General features: G+C 37.1%; 1 protein-coding gene across 8 annotated transcripts in view; it reads right to left on the bottom strand.

The window, feature by feature from the left end:
- The window catches only part of CDH18 (cadherin 18), a 582930-nt gene that overhangs the window by 342592 nt on the left and 222930 nt on the right, over positions 1 to 17408 (bottom strand). For 7 of the 8 annotated variants that reach the window (XM_063326107.1, XM_063326119.1, XM_063326112.1 and 4 more), the window contains exon 3: positions 1875 to 1960. The gene's annotated coding sequence lies outside the window, so the exon portion shown is untranslated. Of the gene's footprint in view, positions 1 to 1874; positions 1961 to 6379; positions 6448 to 17408 lie in introns of those variants that run through there. The other variant, XM_063326114.1, reaches the window with a different exon arrangement.

The following is a 17408-nucleotide window of genomic DNA, read 5'->3' as shown; positions in this document are numbered from 1 at the left end:
TAAAAATATTGCCTACCACGCTTCTGAAAGCTACATGTATTTAACACTGATACGATGAGCTTCTATCCTTAAACTACAAATCAAATGCAATCTGCGAGACAAATTGTGCTCTGAGGAACAAGGATGTATCTCAATGGGAGTCGTGAAAAGGCAATAGAGATTTTTCATTTATCAAAAAGCATTGTTCTCAGATGTCATTGGCAGATATGTAGAGCCTCACCAAAAGTTAAACAGTTTTAAATTCTTTTTTCCAATATAAAATTTAGGTATGCTGCCAGGTAAGAGAATAATAGGTTAAACATGTTAAAACAGGTTAAAACATATTTGTTGATTTCACTCTTGTCATTTATTACAGAACTTCCAATGCTGTTTCTCCAAGGAAACAAGATTGACTTTAAAAGAGAGGTACTTGTTACAAATGCTAGGAGGCAAAAAAGGTGCACTAAATGCATGCATTGTGAATAATATTATAGAAAGGTAGCTTACAAAACTCAATTTCTCAACCCCAAAGGCTGCAAACCTGTTATTAAACATCTAAAGCAAAGGAGAAGGGAAGAATCATAGAGGTCAATGGTCTTGGCACGTAGATAGTTTTTAAAGAAAGCTGAAATAAATATAGCCTTTCAGGGAGAAGAAAACTAACAATTGGTGGTGGTTTTTTATTTTTTTTTAAGTGGAAAATATATTTTTAGACAAAATGTATGTATCACACTATAGGCTTGCATTATTTAACAAGCCATGAGATGGCTGTGTCACTAGCCAAAACTTCTACACGTTCTTTCTATCAAGTCAAACATGAACAAAACTGCACAGATCTGACAGGAACGTAGAAAAGAATTTTCTGTGCTGGTGAGATATACCTCCTGCAAAAAGGAGGGAGCTGCAGGTGAGGATTCAAGTAATCGAAAATAGCTGATTTTGAGTATTACTATTGTGAGAAAATTAATCCTCTAAGAGAAAAAAATCCTTGTTCTTTGAAACTCAATATATCGAAGGAAAGAGAAAAATAGGGTTGCAAGGAGTTCCAAAGTTAACCTAAACACAAATATTTCCCAAGTGATAAAACATTATTTCCCAAGAAATAATGTTTTCTGGGCCCCAGCATTTTTGACCGTATGAAGACCATAATTTGCTTTGTTAAAGCTGATGAACATACTAAGTGATAACTAGACCCAAAAATGAAATTAGCATCAACTCCGTTTAGTTAGTACCCCCCAAGCTTTCCTGGTACATTTACAGAAGTGGAATCCTACTTACTGGGTTCAAACAATTTTTCTAACAGAAACAGTGTTAAACAGGCTATTTTGAAACCTGTGGAAAGGCAGTAACGGATTTCCTTAGTGTATCCTCCATCACCCAGTCCACCTACTGATGACTTTCTATTGTCTCCCCTATTGAGCTATTTGTAATTTATTTCTATATCACACTTTTCTTTACATCTAGCTGATAGAAAGGTATCATGTACCTATTTAAAACATAGCAATCTATATTGCATACAGAATGGAAAGTGTTTACAACTTTTTACAGAACATACTTATTTGGAAATTTTTCACAGTAACTGTGGCACATGAAGAAAGCTGTAACTGTGAAGTCAGAAAGAAAATAGAACCTCTAGGTTTTTTAGATTTGCATCTGGCTATATCTAATTTTCTAGACAGAAAGACAGTGCCAGATAAAAGAGAAGCAGATTTATAACTAATTCCCCATGTTTATCAAAAAAGAGAGAACAAAAAGTATATCTTGGAGTTTCCTTTCAAATCAAGCTACATCTGAAGATGTGAAAAAGTCACTAATGTTCAAAAACACTCACCACAACTCTTATACATAGCAGCAAGATTAATAAATAATTAACAGCATTTCCAAAACAAACATACCTCAAAGACATCGGTGACTTAATTCTTCTGAAGAATTACCAGCTCAGCTGCCTTTTTGTCTTCTGGTCTTGAATTTGTTGTGTAGCCTAGGAAAAATAAATCTCAGCTTACTTCCAAACTGAAAGTATAAGGCCAGACCCAAGGAAAAAAAGCTTAACAGCATTGCAGTTAATTCCGCTGTAATCCTACCTCATTATCTTAAGCAAATAAATCTCTGAAAAGGATTGCCTTATTAAAAGCAAATTAGAAAACTGAATGTCATCTGTGCAAGGAGACATTCTCTTAAAATGCAATCAGCAAGGAAGCTCATAAATAGGGCACTATATAAAAAAAGTTCCTATCAGGCAATCCTTAGCAGATTTTCAACAGATGTGTATGTAACTATCATTTCACAAATTCCTAAAATAAAATGTGTCGACATCCTTTACCACGAACTTGAGTCTAAAAAAATGTACTCATTTAGATTCTACAGAAAGAACAATATTATAAAGATATGTAAAATGTAACAAGAGTGGCTACTGAATTCTCATACTTGCCATTCTTGCATGTCATTATAATGTTTGATTTACCAAGGAGAACTTGAAAAAAAAAATATTAAAAATTAAGGTTAATTATATTTTAATTTTATTTCTATAACCATGTAAAATTCAGGAGGCATAGCCCCAGACATCTTAACACTCATTTACACACATTTTTAGAAGTGCACATGGAGTGTATAAGCACTGAAGTAGTGCAGGCTATAAAGGGAAATCAGAGACGAACTACTGCAGTCACTATCACTGTTAGAACATTATAAGTTCTCAGAAAATGTTTACCAATTGTAAGCATTTATGATGTAATAGTTAAAGAATATGGTTTATCAGATCCTTGTAAAAAAAAAAATCAGAACTACTACAACAGTTTTTTCTTTATTAAGAAGTGACAGCTTTATTGTTAACTTAAAAGAAAATCAGAGATATCTGTAGAAATAAATTGCCCTTTGCATTTTTAGCTTCGCTATTATTGAACTTCTCAGCTTCACTTTAAAATATTCTTCTTATCTTAATCAACCTGTATTTTCCTTACTTCATATCAACCTGATATTCCTTACTTCAAATTACTTTGTATATTTGTACCAACACAAATCATTTTAAAAGAAAACACAGAACACAGCTTGCTTGAGACGTACGCAAGGATAACAAAATTAAGTGAACCCAGCTCTAGTAGATTATTGTGTCATATGAAACCTTAATACAATGTGGAAGAAACTAATGAAGATGGTATTCAAATGAAAGTAATAAAAGACAAACAAAGCCAAAACAGAAATGAAAAACAACTAAAAAGGGTTCATTGGAGCATTGTTCATATCAACAAGCCAGCAATGTAGTAAGTTGGAAAGAAGTCAGGAAACTAATTTCTGACAATAGCTGGTTCCAAGTACTTTGCTTCAGTATTTCTCAAAAAAAAATAATTATATAATCGTACACACATGAATTTAAACACATGAAAGCCAATGCATGCTACAGAGACTAAAACAAGGCATCTGGCATTCAGTATAAGATGCTAGAAGTGGTATATATTATATTATCACGTATGATTCTTTAAGAGCTATGAGACTGTGTGTTTCAGGTTCACAAAATTAAGATAATCACACTGCTACCATTAAGACCAAATCTTGATTTATAAATATTTATAAATCAATGTGTATAAATCAATGTGTCCTTGACTTGAGGGTTTTGTATTACTTTTTCATCCGGTAATATAATGGAGTCTCATACTATTTTTCATATTGCTCTGATAAAAATTAATGACTTATTAATATCACTAGTTACTAGTATCATCCACTTTTTCATTAAAGTTGTAAAGGGGAACATGGACTATTAGCTACTATCTGTGTTTTTGTCATAATACCCAGGTGAAAAGGTTTTCCCCAAGATAACAACAGCTAGAAAAGAGAAGACAGCTTCAAAACCTGGATTTTCTCTTGATTTTCCCAGAGATCTATACTCACGTTTTACCTCATAAACACCTTGGCTTATCTTTACCTACAGAAAAAATAAACTTGCAGACAACAGTGACAATGACTAAAGTCTTCAGCTTACAGATGAAGCCTTCAGCTATGGTTTACCTATAATCTAAAATCAATTACTTGGTCTCAAACAATTCAAGCTACAATTAGAAATAACTCACTTTCTGGAGACAAGGAACTAAATAATTTTGCTCCTAAATACTTGATTTGCAATCACCTGACAAAGTAAAGAGAAAAAGAGCTTAAGCACCAACACAGGGGAACTGTGTTTGTATAGGTGGCATCAGCATCACTTAATCACCTGTATAATAAAAAAAATGAGGCACCTTAAAACCAAAAGTGTCTGGTATCATTAAAGAGAAGACAAAATAATAAAAGGGAATAAAAATCCCCTCAAACACCCGTTGATCAAAGCCATGTGCTAACCAAGCCAAGGACAGGTGGAGTTACTGGGCACACTTACTCAGCCTAAATGAATTTACAGGATGATCTCCCGAACTATACTCTATGTTCAAAATACTGGCCTTACAGATTTGTGGAGGACTTTAAGCTGAAGTGGTGCAAAGAAAACACTGATTGACTATATATATACGGTGTTTTTCTTAGTTGCCCACTTTTTCCACCATTATTTTTCCTTTACATTTCTTAAACAGACTTCTACTTGAATTGCTTTTTTTTTATTAATGCCAGAGAGTGCAAAGTTAATATGAAAACATTCTGTGTGAAAACAAGGTTCAAGGTGCCTCATATCCATATTTTTTTCTGTGATCATTTTTCTTCATCTTATTTTCCGTTAGAAGTTTCTTTTTGTTAAACGCAGAGCTGAACTAGACACAAAGGAGTATGATGCCACTTAAAATCCTTCGACTTCTAAAGTTCAGGGATGCTGCAATTGATTTTTCCTTTTCTGTTTCTACTTAGAACAAAGAGTATCTTGATATAATTCATATAACAATTTGGAGGTTTTTTGGAAAAAATTAAATATTTCAGTTTGCACTCTAGAAATTTATTTTCAGCAAACCTAATGAATACCGTCTTACGCCCAAATGCACAGTGAGGCACTGGGCCCCTGAGACACAAACAGCCATGCTTTCAGGACTTAACTTTGCTTGCCACTTTTCAGCTGACACTTTCAATTAAACGCCCATTACAATGAGGCTGTGATTCTAAGAGAAAAATTAAAACATTTCTAGGGTAGGACTGCCAGATTTAAAATTAGACTTTACTTCACTAATTTACTCAACAATAACAAAACTAATAAGGATAGTTAAACCTAGGAACGCGTATACAGTTTTTTCTCACGAGTCTGCTTCCACAGAGCGTAACTATAAAACATAGTCTTACTTGATACCCATCTTTCCTGAGGAAAAGGCCTGCACGTTAACCAACCTGCGATGCACCTGCCAAACACAGAGCACCCTCGGCTAACCCTCAGAGAGGAGCCAACCCAATGCCTTTGGTCCCTCAGCTTTTATACTGCCCATGGCGGCTGGGATGGAACACCCTATTGGCCCGTCTGGGTCACCTGACCTGTCCACAGGTGTAACCCTTCCACAGGGCGAACACCCCGTCGTCAGCTGGCCCTGGCTGCCACGGCGACAAGCGTGAGCAAGAGCCTCTCTCGCCGACCAGAGGGTTGGCTCTGCTCCACCCCAAACCGGGACAAAGAGCAATGCAATTATTCACTGACGGAAGAACAAACCCCAGCCAGGATTCTCCCTCAAGTCTGGGCCACGATTCCGTCTCTGCTACCTCTCCCGTTTGTGGAGAGGGAAGCTGGATTGATTTTTCTGGTTTTGTTCCCATACACAGGCTCAAATTTATATTCAGTGGTATGCAAAGGAGAAAGGAATTGGACGGTGAAGGAAGGAAATGCTAATAACTTTTTAATAAAATAGTGATTAAATATGATTGTTATACTGTTTTTGTCTCCTCAACAAAACCAGGCAAAACTTGACAGAAGACAGAAACTTACATTTTTAAGTGCTTACTAGCATTCGACTGTTTATAGACGAATTCTAAACAGTGAATTAAACCCTATCCCTAGTTTTACAGAGATCTGTGTTTTACTTTATTCATCATTTAAATTGTTCTTTTATTTCAAGACCAGAATGAAGAATGCTAAATCCTGTTCTCACTTAAATGCTTTGCTTAAAAGAAATCCCACATCCACCTTTAGTCTGTACGATCAAAGCAATTCCTAATGGTCTATCCAAGCATCCCTTGGGAGTGAAGAATTGGAAGCATAATGTGGGCATAGACAACAGTGTTTGGGTATCTGTAACAACAACACAATTTACTTGAACAGTCCTAAAGTCCCTTGCACTAGTACTTACTCACGTGTATACATTAGCAAACAGCATTTAGAGATCACATCAGAATTCCATTAGAAAAAGTGACCCTTCACTTACTAAAGCATTACATCTAATTTATGAGGAAGCCTTAATAAATTAGTTCGCTAAATCTGTGGCTGAAATAGATCACAGCTGTGTCTTACCAATTAACCTTTCAAAGCACAAAAACCCAAACGGTTTCTAGTCATTTTGCTTTCAACTCATTGTAAATGGAAAGTGTTCTCATTCATGCAGTACAACTCGTTCACTGATCTCATTTCATTAAATAAAACTTCTTCCTAAAAAGAGATGGAAAAGAGAAAAATTAATATATTTTAATATTTTAAATATAATTTATTTTCTATTATTTACTAACTAATTTCTAGTTAGTAAATAAACTAAAATAATTTACTAACTAATAATCTAATTAACTAACGTAGGAGTTCCCAGTAAAAAATACCATCGGTGGGAAGGGATAATCAAACTATTAGCAATACAATCATCTGAATAAAAGGGAAGTTTATTGGAATATTATTTTCAATTTACACTTTGTATATGTTATAGATACAAGCACACACATGTACAGATAACTACTATATATTTTTACATACCTTATGTGTTTAATAAAAAGTAAGAACATTCAATACTGCTATTATCAGAATGTCGTGCATCTTCACAAAACAAAATTCGATCAAATTCAGTGTAACTTGCTTTCGCAAAAGTTGTGGTTTCTGACACAAATATACTCTGTTGTTAAAATTCCACATGAGTCTAAGCATGACTTATTCTCAATTCAGACAACAGTCTCAGACTTCTGGCTGCGGTGACATTTTAATTTGTATTACCAAAAGGACAAATCTAAATGTCTAGCACCAAGAGAAAACCAGACTTACTAAAAAGCAGCTACGCAAGAGAGAGGAATACAGTTGTATTAAGCAGAAACAGGAGAAAACAGAAAGCAGAGGAACAGCTTTAGATTCACCATAGCAGCATGAGAAATTTTCTTCAGAGAATGACAGTGAAAGCAAAAACTGGTATGAGCTTATTTTCCTGTCAGACAATCAAGAGTGATAGCAGATAGCTCCCCTTGGATATATAGAAGTAAAGCCTTTCCTTCAGACTGCTTGAAGTCTGACGATGTTCTTCAGATAAAAAGAGACATCCCAAGATAAAGGAAGCAAACAATATTTTAAAGCCACCACTTAGAAGATCATTTCTGAGCTCACAGAAGGTCCCACAGCATATTCTAAATTGCACACTGGCATACAATCTTTGCTTCATAAAGTATAATCGGGTCTCAGCCTGTTCAGTGAGGTTAAAAAACAATTTTCTATTTCCCCACAAATTGACTCTATGTTGAAAACGATCTGTGACTTGAGAGAGAGGAAAGGACTTGAAACAACTGAAGGCTTTATTGAGCGCACAGTGCTGCCTGCAGCTGCCTGTATCAGGACAGCAGAGCAGCCTACTCTGCCTTAGGAGCAAAAAGGAAGAGATGGGGATATAACAGTGCTTGGAGTAGGAGAACATCAGAGAAATGCTTTGTTTTCCTTAGCTGAGTTTTAGCTGCGACTACAATGTTCTTTAAATTCCAGAAATATAGATAGTATAAATATAAAGAAGAAATGAAAAGACTTCTCTGTCAACTGGAACACAACTTGGAGGCGAGAGAACTCACAGATTAATAGTCTGATAAATCCCTTACTGCTGTACAATCACGAGCAGTTTAGGCAGACTTTGCCTCAGTTTTCTAACCTATCAAATGTGAATAGCAGCATTGTTTTCCTTGCCTTTAATTCCCTTTCTTTGGTTCATCACTGGGTCATACAATTGCCAGGGCCTGCATAGGGTGAAAGTAAAGAATTACCCTTGGAGTTTCAGCATACCACAATCAGAAATATATTATTAATGAAGGATGACTATCTCTTGTGACAAATTAAAGAACTGTATTCAAGGCTTAAATGTTTATTAAGTCAAATCTGAATGTTTAATAAAATTGATTAAAAATAATATTCTCCTTCTACCTGCTGTGTTCAAACACGGGGTTTTTTTTGGTTTTTTTGTTTGTTTGTTTGTTTTTTAATAAAGATAAGCGCACAAACACAGCAAAGATTTGCAACTAGAAAAGAACACAGTATGGCTGTCAATGGCTTGCCGTTTGAGAAACTGCAAGCCTGAAGTGGTACAGTGTTCCATTAGGGACATCACATAATGCCTAAAAAAGGGAGAAAGTTATTCTGAATGAGTGAGATTTTTGTATTATAAAGTTAACATGCCATCCCGCCTGTTATGAGAACTGCTCTTGTCTTATGTGGAAGAAATTAAGGTGAAAGACAAAAATCCTCTAAGAAAGCACAAATTTACGTGTTTCACCTGTTTTATTTGGAATCTTCTTTCTCTTCATAGCAAAGAAGTTGCATGCTACTTAGCAGATCTGAACTAGCTGGGTTTGGATTTCTGAACTTTACAAATGTCTCCTTCAATAAACCTGGAACACAGCACTTACTAAGAAAAAATACTTCTGGGAAGAAAGATTTCTCCATTTCCCCCTGATATTATAGGGCAGACGTACACTCTGTTTTTTCTCCATCTGACCAAGGAAAAGAAACTGAGACTCTTCCTCTTCTAGCCTACCTTTTCTCTTTTCAGTTTGAGATATACAGTATATTGACATATATTCAGTATACATTAGAGTCTGTAGACACAAAGCCAGTCTTTATTCTGACTTGCTTTTCAAGAAATTCACAGTAATTGTCACGGAAACATTCTCAGTATCACTATGGACATTTTAGAACGGACTAGGGAAGGTGAGAAGCAATTTTTAAATTTTATGAGGCTACTAGATTTATACCAAGAGAAAAAAATGTCCCCATATACCTAAAACATTAAAACAAAGTTATTTATATCATCATAAACAAAAAAAAAACCAACAAACAAACAGCCAACTCTAAATTAGATATTTTTTTTTTTTTTTGAGAGAAAATCTTATTCATCTTTAAATTCAAGGTAGTGCTGGTTTTACTTTTGGAGAAACACTCCATTATTTCCTGGCCAGATTGAATTCCATTTGGGCTTTGTCCCTTCTAACAGCATCTCTGCAGGCTCAAACACTGCCTCTATATTCCTTCCAGATCACCTGTCCCTGCTTCCACCTTCTGTATGCTTCCTTTTTGTGTTCAAGTTTGCCAAGGACCTCCTTGTTCATCCACGGAGTGCTTCTAGTATTTTTGCCTGACCTTATGCTTGTTGGGATGGACTGACAGCAATAAAATATAACACTGCTAAAGTATTTATCAAATGGTTTTCTCAGCACTGTAACCCACAGGAAACAAATTCACCAATCCATGCAGGCAAAGAGTGCATGTAATAATATTTAAGTAAAAGTTGTAGGAAATCAATATAGGCAGGAGGTAGGCTCTACACTGATAGTACTGTTCTTGTTTTATTCTGAAGTCACTGTTGTCAAAAACGCAGTATAGCAGCTAAAGATATCAGGGCAATATGATGAATCTCTGAAATGGCATTGGAGTGTGGCCTCTTACATCTTCCAAAAGCCTATATTATGGTATTTCTCTGAGTCATTTATTTCTGAAGAGTGTTCAGAAAGACCTCTCTGAGGACAGGTAAGCTTCAGCATGTTAAACTTCAACAACTGCTGTACCACCCTTCTACCCAAACAGCTAAGAGCTTTCAGACAGCACATACAGGAGAAAACTTTTGCTCTTTATTAGTAATTCACCTTTGCTTAAGTACCCAACTTATTGCTTTTCAGACTGCAGGTAGTTAGTTCAATTCCCAATAAAGTAAGGCTTTATGTACATTCAAGAAGTACTTAAACTAAAGTAACTGATTTAATGCTGCTGTCTGGATCATTAGCGTGCTAGCAGGGGACTCCCAAATCACTAGTTTAAGAACTGCTACTTAGTCGTTAAGGAATTTTTGAAAGTGCTGCACCAGCACTCAGGTAACTTCAAAATATAAAGAACTAACTGTACCCAGTTAGTTACTGACGCTTCTCAATTACTGTCACGTTTTACACACATTTTGCGGGAGTGCAAGAACTGCACAATGTGAGGGAGAAGTAAAACATCAAGCCTTCAGTAATCATTAAGTACTGTAATGGCAACAATTGAAGTTACCTGGATTGTTCTGTTGTGAGACAATTATGTGAGCACTCCTGAGGGATACGCAACATTACAGTAAAGTAAGGAATTAGCAACTCATCCAGACTACTAAATCCATTTTGTGAAGGGCGAAATAATACACATACAAGAGGAGCACAGAATACCGCCAGTAACTGTCCCCTAGCAGAGAGCATTTTTTTTTCAGTTCAAGATTTCCTTTCTTGGTGTCTATGTGAAATCACATGACAAATGTAAGCGAGCCAAACAAACTATTATCTGTGTGCTCCCACACTTACAGAGACAGCATCTTGATAATTTTGCATGAAACTGTTGAGCTCTTAGTGTAAAAAGAAAAATTAATTTATTCATTTAGGTAGGTAACATGGGTTTAGCAGCCAATTTTACTAAAAATCTAATATAAAATGAAAAGTACAAAAACTTGGGAAAAAGCATGAGAAAAATATCACCATCACCACCACCTGCTGTACTGGACAGATTCTCTCTCCCATTTCAAAAACTGATGGCTTGAAACAGGTATTTTAATTAATATTTCAGTTAGTTAAGTAACTTGCACATTCTTTTACTAGTTACAAATATACCTGCCATTACTGACATCCAAAATTCCACTTTTGAATATTCTCCCTAAAAATCTTTGTGCACCCTGGAAATTGGTCCTCTCTTCTCTGAAATAAGAGCGCACAACTTCCACTCACTGTAGTTCCAAATAATTCTGCAGGGATCATGACTGTAGAGAAATAACATATCTGGTTTTCCTTTTCAATTAGCCTGAGTTTTCATGAGAGACTGCTGCTTAGAATAGCTCCTGTCTTTCTCTTCCTGTGCTCCTGGAATATCACTGACGGGAACAGAAATTAGGTTAGGTGAAATGAAACTCCAGATTAATTCTGGATTTACTAAGGATGTAGATCTCCCAGGCTACATTACAGTACCTCCTGTTTGTGGGTTAACTCTGCCCTTCACATACTCAGAACCGTAAAGACTTGTTACAGTCAGTGGCAGCTGAGTTATCTCAAAGTTCTAATTGGTATTGAAGCAATAGAGAAGTCCTACACAGATCTTAACCAAAAAAATTAAAGTGAATTTACCAAGTTCTTCTAATAATACATTTCCTTGTTATTGCAGCTCCTACATTTTGTAGTGTTCTTATCTTAGTAAGGCACTTTTTTAATATAATCATATTAAGTATCTGAATTTGCTTATAACATCATTAGCATTAGCACATTCAAAGGGTTTTGAAAATAGGACCTGATGAGGGTTACATTTAAACACACACTTCCAATGTCCATGAAGTAGCTTAACAATTGCGGGAGGATTAATCTGCCAAAATTTAAACCTTTAAAATATCTTCATCAGCTAGTCATTTAGTCTCTCTTTAGGGTCAGTGGAGGGAAACAGACATCTGTGCAGCTGATCCTAATCTAGACACCTGTAACAGGGCAGAGAAGTTGCTTACTTCTTTCCATGGATTACAAAACTATGACCAGCTTCACCAGCAAAAATGATTTTTAGGTAAATATTCTGGTCCTCATGCTAAACCCTGGAGACCTTTTTAACATGTGAAGCTTCTTTTTCAGAAGAAAAAAGTAACTCATCATTCTGTTATTTTTCGATGGGCATACAAATCTGCAAAGGCAAACCAATTCTAGGTCTGCCTCTAGGGAACTTCAGAACAAGGTTATGCCTAGAGTGTTGGTATTCTGCATTGCCTCACAACAGATTAAAAGTTTCCAGAACTGAATACCCAAGACATATTCTCTCACACGTGCTTTATTGCAGCTAAAGTCAGTCTTGGAAGGCAAACCAGTCACAGACAAATTACTCCACCAATATCACGTACCTTGCCCTGCCTCTAAATGACACAAATGCCTAGAGGTTTTCATGAGTCCTGATCCCCACCTCCAATTTGTCTCTCTGGAGCATTATGTTCTATTACCTACTTTTTTTTTTATGATACTCAAAGTATAACTAAGACAATGAAAACATACCTCATTCTAAAAATCTTGCACGTATACTTGGAAAGTCTTTCAGAAGAAAAAAGTAACTCATCATTCTGTTATTTTTAGATGGGCATACAAATCTGCAAAGGCAAACCAATTCTACAGGGCTGTTTTCTTCAAAAATTACTTGGCGTGTCCAATGAAAGCACAGTAGGCTTTTTGATACCTGTATATTACCAGTTATCACTAAAAACACAGTATGAGCAAGTTGTTCCACAAACAGAAAAATATCTGAATTATTCTTCCTACAGATTTGTGTTTGTTCCTATTTTTATGACAATGACATCAGCTCCCTGGCATCCCTATCACACCTCTACTAAACAAAAGATTGCACATGCTGTGCCTGCAGCTATTTGCACACTGAAAGCGTAGTTAGAACAAATGCGATGACTGGTTGATTAGCCACAAACAGCATGTGTGATGCTCAAGTCCTGTCCTGTCTGTCCTCCCCTCAAGGAAACACTAATGCTGCTCTCCCATTCAAATCGTTAACCAGTTTTCACAGAAATAGCGTACAAACGTAATGACCTTTGAGACTTCTTCTTTACTTTCACCTTCCATAGAAAGTGGCAAACCAATTCAGAAGGAGGGATTGGCAGATAAAAGCAAGCAGCCTCATTAAACCACATTTAAACAGTAAACCAGGCCAAGAACAACCTAAGCATGTAATGAAAATACAGATGAAGAACTCATTTGATGTAGAAGTAGTAAAAAAGTCATCATAAATTAAATTGTAGGACAATATGCACTGATGGACTATAATAGCTCTGCAGATTCTGTTCTGCCGCTCTGCCAAGACAGCGCTGATAGACTGGGCTCACTACAGCACTGAGCATGAGAACTAGCTACAAAATTGTTCTTCACACTATGCTTGCCATATGTGTAGGCCTTTTGCTTAAATAAGCTATATGAGGTGTCAATACAATTTTAGCACACTCGAAAACAGAATGCAAATTCAAAGCCTATGATTGCATCTGTATGACCATATGGTCATAATTGCAGAATATATAGGGAGTAAGTGTAATAGGTAGTCCAAAATTTTTCCATAACTCTAGCATTAGCTTGGAAAATAATAATCCATGACTTGAATTTTAATCAGTCAGTATTGTTTTTATGAAATAGCAAAAACATAATAAAATAAATCAATACAACCTCCTAAGTAACAGTCAAAACCTACAAAGAAAAAGTACAAATTTAAGTGTCTCTCAAAGAAAATGTAATAAACTGCAAAGCTTTAAAACAAATAAAATTAAAAATCTACTTTTCCAATTTGGAACTCATCACAGCTATTCCTGTTATTTTTCAGGTCATCCAAACAAACACACCTTCACAAACATTTTCAGAAAAACGAGTTATTTCAAACAATGGAAGACGAATACTGTGGAACAGCATTCTCATTTTATGCTTCAACATACAAGGTAAGAAAGATAGACACATTAGAAACTGAAAAGGAAGCATAGAATGGTCCTTTCATTTTAATTATTTTCCAAAAGATTGTCTTTCAGCCAATACCAAGTGCACAGTCTTAAGAGACAATACCTTTACCTGGTCTGTATTCTTCCAGAATAAATATATCACTTTTTAACTGATTTTCTTCTCTAGCAGCGTGGAGAAAGATGGACCAAACATAAAAATAAAGTTGGAAAGTTAAGTTTTTCATTAAAATTTATAAAAGAACAAAAGTATGTTAATAGTATGCAATAGTATGGTAATTTATGTGGGAAAACATCGTTATCATCACAACCTCACTTAGAACAACAAAAGTGAAACTAAAGAGTTGACTGAGCTGAAGATCTGACTGAATTAAAACAGAAATCTAGCAGGAGAAATCCTGATTAATAAAAAGCACATTGGAATAGAATATGTAGAAATGCAAAAATAAATTTTCAACACGTTTGAAAATTAAAAAAACCCTTTTCGTCTCTTTTTAAATAAAAAATACTACTTTTGAGATCAACAAAAATACTTTAGTTTACAGTAGTAAAATAGATGCTACTTAATTATCAACTTTATTTGTTGAGTTTGCGCAAAGAACATCCCAGTCAATTGTTTAAAAAGTTGCACACAATTATCGAGTCTATTTCCTTAACGAGTTTATCTTATTAATAACAAATAATGATAATTACTCTTCATAACCACTGAATAACCAGCTTGTTTCAAAAACTGGCAAGACATACTAGATGTCACTTCTATCTGATAACAGCTGTGGTACCCTGGAAAAATAAGACAGCTCTGCATTTTCTTCTTCCTGTTCTCTTCTTGTAAAAGGAAATCTGCTCTCTAAACCCTTTCCAGCTTCTGGTCATTAGATCAAAGGTGAACGACTGTTTTATTTTCTTCTCCTTCCAGTTCACAGCTCTTCCAAAACATCCTAGGTAGCATTCTGTTGCTATCAGATAAATACAACTTGCCAAAAAATCTTAGAATCATAGAACAGTTTGGGTTTAAAGGGACCTTAAAGATCATCTAGTTACATCGAGGCTTCTCTTCTACAGGCTGAACAACCCCAATTCTCTCAGCCTGTCCTCACAGCATAGGTGCTCCACCCCCCTGACCATCTTCGGGGCCTTCCTTTGGACCCGCTCCAACCGGTCCATGTCTTTCCTGTGCTGAGGGCTCCAGACCTGGATGCAGTACTCCAGGTAGGGCCTGACAAGAGTGGAGTAGAGAGGCAGAGCACCTCCCTCGACTTGCTGGCCACGCTTCTTTTGATGCGGACCAGGATATAGTTGGCATTCTGGGCTGCAAGCACACATTGCCAGCTCATGTTGAGCTTCTCATCAACCAAAACCCCCAAGTCCTTCTTGGCAGGGCTGCTCTCCATCCATTCTCCACCCAGCCTGTATTTCTGCATGGGATTGGTCCAACCCAGGTGCAGGACCTTGCACTTGGTCTTGCTGAACTTCATGAGAATCTCACAGGCCCACCTCTCAAGCCTGTCAAGGTCCCTCTGGATGGCATCCCTCCCCTCCAGCATGTCGACCGCACCACACAGCTTGGTGTCATTGGCAAACTTGCTGAGGGTGCACTTAATCCCACTGCCCATGTCACCAACATAGATGTTAAATAGTAGGAGTCCCAGTACCAACCCCTGAGGAACACGACTTGTCACTGCTTGCCACTTAGACATTGAGTCATATCCTGGGTGATCACGTCTCCCATCTCCTTCTGGAGAGGGCCCACACTTTTCCTAGCCTTCCTTTTATCACTGATGTACCTATAGAAGCTTTTCTTGTTGCCCCTAAATCTGCCCTGGCCAGATTTAATTCTGTCAGGGCTTTACTCTTTCTAACCTGATCCCTGGCTGCTCAGGTAATTTCTCTGTATTCCTCCCAGGCTACCCATCCTTGCTTCCATCTTCTGTAGGCTTCCTTTTTGCTTCTCCAGGAACTCCTTATTCATCCATGCAGGCCTCCTGTTTTTTTTGCCTGACTTCCTCTTTGTTGGGACACGTTGCTCCTGAGCTTGGAGGAGGTGATCATGGAATGTTAGCCAGCTTTCTTGGGCCCCTCTTCCCTCCAGGGCTTTATCCCATGGTATTCTATCAAGCAGATCCCTAAAGAGGCCAAAGTCTTCTCTCCTGAAGTTCAGAGTAGTGAATTTACAGTGCACCCTCCTTGTTGCCCTAAGGATCTTTAACTCCACCATGGTCACTGAAGCCGAGGCTACCCTTGAGATTCATATTCCCCAGCAGCCCCCCCTTGTTGGCAAGAACAAGATCCAGCATGGCGCCTTTCCTCATTGGCTCCTTTATCACTTGGAGAAGGAGTTTATCATTGATGCATTCCAGGAACCTCCTGGATTGCTTATGCCCTGCTGCATTGTCCTTCCAACAGATATCAGGGTGATTGAAGTCCCCCATGAGGACCAGGGTCTGTGAACATGAGGCTGCTCCTACCTGCCTATAGAGGGCTCATCTGCTCAGTCTTCCTGGTTGGGTTGCCTGTAGCAGATCCCCGCTGTAATGTCACCTGTCCCTGACCTCCCTTTAATCCTGACCCATAAACTCTTGGTCAGCTCCTCATTCATCCCCAGGCAGAGCTCCATGCACTCCAGCTGGTCATTGGCATATAAGGCAACACTCCCTCTTCATCTTCCCTGCCTGTCCTTCCTCAAGAGCCTGTAATCCTTCCATTCCACCACTCCAGTCATAGGAGCTATCCCACCACATCTCTGTGATGCCACTAAGATCATAGCTCTATAGGTATGCACACATCTCCAACTCTTGTTTATTCCCCCTGCTCGGTGCATTTGTATAGAGGTATTTAAGTTGTGCCCCTGATGAAGCTGACTTACGGCTGGAGTGGCTGGAATTCTTGATTTACTTGACTTTATCAGTTAAGCAATTTTTCTTTTCTAGTTCCAAACACACCAATATCTACTTGGTAAGTGTAAGTGTTATACCACTAAACACAAACCCAAAAAAACCCACGTACATTTGTATCTTGAAACCAATCCAGAAAATTTAGAGTAGCTTTTTCCCCAGAGACAAACTATGATAAGGATAATGAATGCAATTAAACCATCTTATTATCCCCCCTTATACTCCATTTTCTAAGATATGATACACAGTTGTGCATATTCAAAGGTAGTCTGAACTTCAAATCTGTGGCTCAGGTAAGTAACAGCATACAGAGTGTGGAAAGCATACCCTCAATTATGCTGCAAATGATACACAGCTGGCAAAAGAATTAGCAACAGCTGCAACTAAAATGGTACAGAATATGATTTTACTTTATATTCCAGATGAATCATGCTTACAATCTAAACAGCTGTGACAGTTATATTCTTTATTTTGTACCGCACACGACTTAAATCTGAGTTTCTAAAGTTTCCAGGAAAGAGTGTGTGTTCCTGTATGCTTGGCTGACATTTATGAGGGTAAATTACAAATAATAATTAACTAAGTGAATGGAGCTACAGTATTAACCCAAATAGCTTGTGTTCTACGTTCTGAAGTGTCATGAAAGAAACATTAATGACTGCAATTCGCAAAGGACTGCAACTCAAGTAACATCATGGCCTTTGAAAAAGATATGCAAGACATTCTC

This window comes from Chroicocephalus ridibundus, chromosome 2 (genome assembly GCF_963924245.1).
Source record: "Chroicocephalus ridibundus chromosome 2, bChrRid1.1, whole genome shotgun sequence".
Taxonomy (NCBI): Eukaryota; Metazoa; Chordata; class Aves; order Charadriiformes; family Laridae; genus Chroicocephalus; species Chroicocephalus ridibundus.
Note: the sequence above shows the minus strand (reverse complement) of the source record. Positions and strands in the feature narration are given on the sequence as shown.